The sequence below is a fragment of the Schistocerca americana genome, chromosome 3 (assembly GCF_021461395.2).
Source record: "Schistocerca americana isolate TAMUIC-IGC-003095 chromosome 3, iqSchAmer2.1, whole genome shotgun sequence".
NCBI lineage: Eukaryota > Metazoa > Arthropoda > Insecta > Orthoptera > Acrididae > Schistocerca > Schistocerca americana.
Window position 1 is genome coordinate 589,711,994 of NC_060121.1, and position 5,924 is coordinate 589,717,917.

A 5,924-nucleotide genomic window follows, 5' to 3' on the forward strand; every position below is an offset into this window, starting at 1 on the left:
ATATCGTGCCTTAAACTAACCTATATCGTGCCTTAACCTAACCTATATCGTGCCTTAACCTAACCTATATCGTACCTTAACCTAACCTATATCGTACCTTAACCTAACCTATATCGTGCCTCAACCTAACCTATATCGTGCCTCAACCTAACCTATATCGTGCCTTAACCTAACCTATATCGTGCCTTAACCTAACCTATATTGTGCCTTAACCTAACCTATATTGTGCCTTAACCTAACCTATATTGTGCCTTAACCTAACCTATATTGTGCCTTAACCTAACCTATATTGCGCCTTAACCTAACCTATATTGTGCCTTAACCTAACCTATATTGCGCCTTGACCTAACCTATATTGCGCCTTAACCTAACCTATATTGCGCCTTAACCTAACCTATATTGCGCCTTAACCCAACACACGTTGGGCCTTAACCCAACAAACGTTGGGCCTTAACCCAACACACATCGGGCCTTAACCCAACACACGTTGGGCCTTAACCCAACACACGTTGGGCCTTAACCCAACACACGTTGGTCCTTAACCCAACACACGTTGGGCCTTAACCCAACACACGTTGGGCCTTAACCTGCTCTGTAATTGTCATACGACGCGTTAAATTAGTGTAGTGTTGCCTAACTGCAACCCCCGCAATATAGTTTGCTACTCGCACTGCCCGGTCCCCAGTGTATCGCTTCATGTTAAACACCTTGCAGCTATACACTGTAATGTGGATGGCAGCAGGACGTACATGCTCAATGCCCTTCGCAGTTGTTCATTGGCATTTGCAGTTGTTCATTGGCATTCGCATGGCGAAGCACTTAGCCTACGCTGTGGTACGGCCTGTGTCAACTTTCCGCTGATATTGTACGTCCAAATCACACACTGTACTGCACATTGGTCCTCATGTACTGAATGATACATCGTGGTACATGTGACCGTACAACGACTGCGCCAACAACGGCGAACCATGCGGTCCAAATGTTGTGCACTCAGCTACGTGTCGTCTCCCTATAAGAGCTGGATTGCAGTGTGGTATGCCCTGGATGGCGATCAGCATGAGCCGTCTGTTGATGTAGTGGCGCGTGTTGTCAGACGTAGTCGTCTCTTCTCACACACCGTGATAGCATGGTGCACTGCGTTCCACATCTGCGACATGCGACAGAGGCCGGTTGACAGTCGTTCGCGCAATGGACATCGCATACGTACGGGGGGCCACCTTCCACGTGTTTGCGAAGCGTGCACATGTTGTTGCGTGTATGTGGGCAGACATAGTGTGTCGTGACACCTGACACAGGCATGCAACAATCGTTGAATTTGCAAATGGCGATGGACGCCTACGTTTGCTGGTGACGTTACGCAAATGAACAACTGGTAAACCGTTGTGGTGCGGTTGTTCTCGCTATAGGTGAATCAGTGATGGCGACGATCGGTTGAGCTACCAACCGGTTGTTTCAGCGATACCCACCATGCCCACGAACGTGAATGGCATGTGGGTGTGAGGCGATCCGCGGCGGTGGCTGGGTGGGACCGGCCCCGGCCGGTGAGGGGGGGCCTCCCGGCGTGCTGGCAGCGCGGTGCGTGGGCGCACGCGCTACAGCCGGCTGGTGGGGGCGGCCAGTGGCAGGCGCGCCGGCCGACGGAGGCGGCAGGCGGCGCAGCTGCGCGCCGGCGCACCCTGCACGCGGCGCCGTGCGGCTAAAGTACGTCCTCGCGGGCCCGGTGCGTAGCGCGGTGGACATCTGCAGTGTGCTGGTCTGATTGAGGACTGTGTGCGCTGAGGATGCGCCGCCGCCCGGCGCTCGGCGCCGCGACGCCGTCTGCTGCTCGGTCGCCTCTGCGGTTCTCGCAGGTGGTTTGTATCGCAGCCGTGCGGACGTGTTGGCGCGTGCGCTGTGCTGGGAGAGTTCGCTTCGGCACCCGAGTGGGGCTTTTGTCATTCTGTGGCGCTGGCGTTGGAGCTGCCGGTCACCGTAGGTGGCGCGTGTTGTCTCCCGCCGGCAATGCCACGACAGCACGCTCCCGGGCCTCTGTCGGCAGCGGCAAGCTCAGTTGGGAGCACGGGTGGTCGCACCTAAAGCGTCTACTCGCCAAACTCCAGGCGATTGCGCCTCTCTCGAACCCGACCAAGTACTTAGGACGGCGCTGCGCGCCGCCGGGACCTGAGAGGGTTTCGAGGTGTATTGTGCAGGGGAGCTCAGCCTCCTCCTGTTTGCAGAATAATTGAGCGGACGCTTGCGTGTTCGCGCGGGCCCCCGGGACACACTCCCGGGCGGCCGGCTGCTCAGCTCTAGTTGACGCAGCTCCCTGGTTGATCCTGCCAGTAGTCATATGCTTGTCTCAAAGATTAAGCCATGCATGTCTCAGTACAAGCCGCATTAAGGTGAAACCGCGAATGGCTCATTAAATCAGTTATGGTTCCTTAGATCGTACCCACGTTACTTGGATAACTGTGGTAATTCTAGAGCTAATACATGTAAACAGAGTCCCGACCAGAGATGGAAGGGACGCTTTTATTAGATCAAAACCAATCGGTCGGCTCGTCCGGTCCGTTTGCCTTGGTGACTCTGAATAACTTTGGGCTGATCGCACGGTCCTCGTACCGGCGACGCATCTTTCAAATGTCTGCCTTATCAACTGTCGATGGTAGGTTCTGCGCCTACCATGGTTGTAACGGGTAACGGGGAATCAGGGTTCGATTCCGGAGAGGGAGCCTGAGAAACGGCTACCACATCCAAGGAAGGCAGCAGGCGCGCAAATTACCCACTCCCGGCACGGGGAGGTAGTGACGAAAAATAACGATACGGGACTCATCCGAGGCCCCGTAATCGGAATGAGTACACTTTAAATCCTTTAACGAGTATCTATTGGAGGGCAAGTCTGGTGCCAGCAGCCGCGGTAATTCCAGCTCCAATAGCGTATATTAAAGTTGTTGCGGTTAAAAAGCTCGTAGTTGGATTTGTGTCCCACGCTGTTGGTTCACCGCCCGTCGGTGTTTAACTGGCATGTATCGTGGGACGTCCTGCCGGTGGGGCGAGCCGAAGGCGTGCGACGCGCCTCGTGCGTGCTCGTGCGTCCCGAGGCGGACCCCGTTGCAATCCTACCAGGGTGCTCTTGAGTGAGTGTCTCGGTGGGCCGGCACGTTTACTTTGAACAAATTAGAGTGCTTAAAGCAGGCAAGCCCGCCTGAATACTGTGTGCATGGAATAATGGAATAGGACCTCGGTTCTATTTTGTTGGTTTTCGGAACCCGAGGTAATGATTAATAGGGACAGGCGGGGGCATTCGTATTGCGACGTTAGAGGTGAAATTCTTGGATCGTCGCAAGACGAACAGAAGCGAAAGCATTTGCCAAGTATGTTTTCATTAATCAAGAACGAAAGTTAGAGGTTCGAAGGCGATCAGATACCGCCCTAGTTCTAACCATAAACGATGCCAGCCAGCGATCCGCCGCAGTTCCTCCGATGACTCGGCGGGCAGCCTCCGGGAAACCAAAGCTTTTGGGTTCCGGGGGAAGTATGGTTGCAAAGCTGAAACTTAAAGGAATTGACGGAAGGGCACCACCAGGAGTGGAGCCTGCGGCTTAATTTGACTCAACACGGGAAACCTCACCATGCCCGGACACCGGAAGGATTGACAGATTGATAGCTCTTTCTTGATTCGGTGGGTGGTGGTGCATGGCCGTTCTTAGTTGGTGGAGCGATTTGTCTGGTTAATTCCGATAACGAACGAGACTCTAGCCTGCTAACTAGTCGCGTGACATCCTTCGTGCTGTCAGCGATTACTTTTCTTCTTAGAGGGACAGGCGGCTTCTAGCCGCACGAGATTGAGCAATAACAGGTCTGTGATGCCCTTAGATGTTCTGGGCCGCACGCGCGCTACACTGAAGGAATCAGCGTGTCTTCCTAGGCCGAAAGGTCGGGGTAACCCGCTGAACCTCCTTCGTGCTAGGGATTGGGGCTTGCAATTGTTCCCCATGAACGAGGAATTCCCAGTAAGCGCGAGTCATAAGCTCGCGTTGATTACGTCCCTGCCCTTTGTACACACCGCCCGTCGCTACTACCGATTGAATGATTTAGTGAGGTCTTCGGACTGGTACGCGGCATTGACTCTGTCGTTGCCGATGCTACCGGAAAGATGACCAAACTTGATCATTTAGAGGAAGTAAAAGTCGTAACAAGGTTTCCGTAGGTGAACCTGCGGAAGGATCATTACCGACTAGACTGCATGTCTTTCGATGTGCGTGTCGTGTCGCGCAACACGCTACCTGTACGGCTCGCAGTAGCCGTGCGCCGCGTGCGGAACCACGCGTGCTTCTCAAAACTAACGCCAATGTTGTGTGGTACGAGCGCTGAAGCGCTGGAACGGCTGGCCTGCGGCACCTGGCGCCTGGTGCCGGTTTTGAATGACTTTCGCCCGACTGCCTGTCCGCTCCGGTGTGGAGCCGTACGACGCCCATCGGCCGTGAGGCCGTTGGACACATTACGCTTGAACAGGGGCCGCCACACGCCTACGTCCCGCCTATGCAACTGTCTTGAATGAGACGGTGGAAACTAAGAAAAGATCACCCAGGACGGTGGATCACTCGGCTCGTGGGTCGATGAAGAACGCAGCAAATTGCGCGTCGACATGTGAACTGCAGGACACATGAACATCGACGTTTCGAACGCACATTGCGGTCCATGGATTCCGTTCCCGGGCCACGTCTGGCTGAGGGTCGGCTACGTATACTGAAGCGCGCGGCGTTTGCCCCGCTTCGCAGACCTGGGAGCGTCGCGGCCGCCTGTGGTGCCGGCCGCGCCTCCTTAAACGTGCGATGCGCGCCCGTCGCCTGGCGGTTCGCATACCGGTACTTACTCGGTAGCGTGCACAGCCGGCTGGTGGTGTGGCGTGCGACACCTCGTACAACGACCTCAGAGCAGGCGAGACTACCCGCTGAATTTAAGCATATTACTAAGCGGAGGAAAAGAAACTAACAAGGATTCCTCCAGTAGCGGCGAGCGAACAGGGAAGAGTCCAGCACCGAACCCCGCAGGCTGCCGCCTGTCGTGGCATGCGGTGTTTGGGAGGGTCCACTACCCCCGACGCCTCGCGCCGAGCCCAAGTCCAACTTGAATGAGGCCACGGCCCGTAGAGGGTGCCAGGCCCGTAGCGGCCGGTGCGAGCGTCGGCGGGACCTCTCCTTCGAGTCGGGTTGCTTGAGAGTGCAGCTCCAAGTGGGTGGTAAACTCCATCTGAGACTAAATATGACCACGAGACCGATAGCGAACAAGTACTGTGAGGGAAAGTTGAAAAGAACTTTGAAGAGAGAGTTCAAAAGTACGTGAAACCGTTCTGGGGTAAACGTGAGAAGTCCGAAAGGTCGAACGGGTGAGATTCACGCCCATCCGGCCACTGGCCTCCGCCCTCGGCAGATGGGGCCGGCCGCCCGCGCGGAGCAATCCGCGGCGGGGTCGTGTCCGGTTGCCTTTCCACTCGCCGCGGGGTGGGGCCGTTCCGGTGTGCGGTGGGCCGCACTTCTCCCCTAGTAGGACGTCGCGACCCGCTGGGTGCCAGCCTACGCCCCGGGTGCGCAGCCTGTCCTTCCGCGGGCCTCGGTTCGCGTCTGTTGGGCAGAGCCCCGGTGTCCTGGCTGGCTGCCCGGCGGTATATCTGGAGGAGTCGATTCGCCCCTTTGGGCGCTCGGGCTCCCGGCAAGCGCGCGCGGTTCTTCCCGGATGACGGACCTACCTGGCCCGGCCCCGGACCCGCGCCGCTGTTGGCTCGGGATGCTCTCGGGCGGAATAATCGCTCCCGTCAGCGGCGCTTCAGCTTTGGACAATTTCACGACCCGTCTTGAAACACGGACCAAGGAGTCTAACATGTGCGCGAGTCATTGGGCTGTACGAAACCTAAAGGCGTAATGAAAGTGAAGGTCTCGCCTTGC

The 5,924-nt window shown here is 56.4% G+C and overlaps 2 non-coding genes and 1 pseudogene across 2 annotated transcripts; all 3 read left to right on the forward strand.

The window, feature by feature from the left end:
• Window positions 1–2,302: 2,302 nt before the first annotated feature.
• On the forward strand, window positions 2,303–4,212 carry LOC124608872. Its single transcript, XR_006979427.1, has one exon. It is a non-coding gene; the product is annotated as a small subunit ribosomal RNA (ribosomal RNA).
• Window positions 4,213–4,563: 351 nt separating this feature from the next.
• LOC124608207 lies at window positions 4,564–4,718 on the forward strand. Its single transcript, XR_006978897.1, has one exon. It is a non-coding gene; the product is annotated as a 5.8S ribosomal RNA (ribosomal RNA).
• A 188-nt stretch (window positions 4,719–4,906) lies between these two features.
• The window catches only part of LOC124608950, a 4,606-nt pseudogene continuing 3,588 nt past the window's right edge, over window positions 4,907–5,924 (forward strand).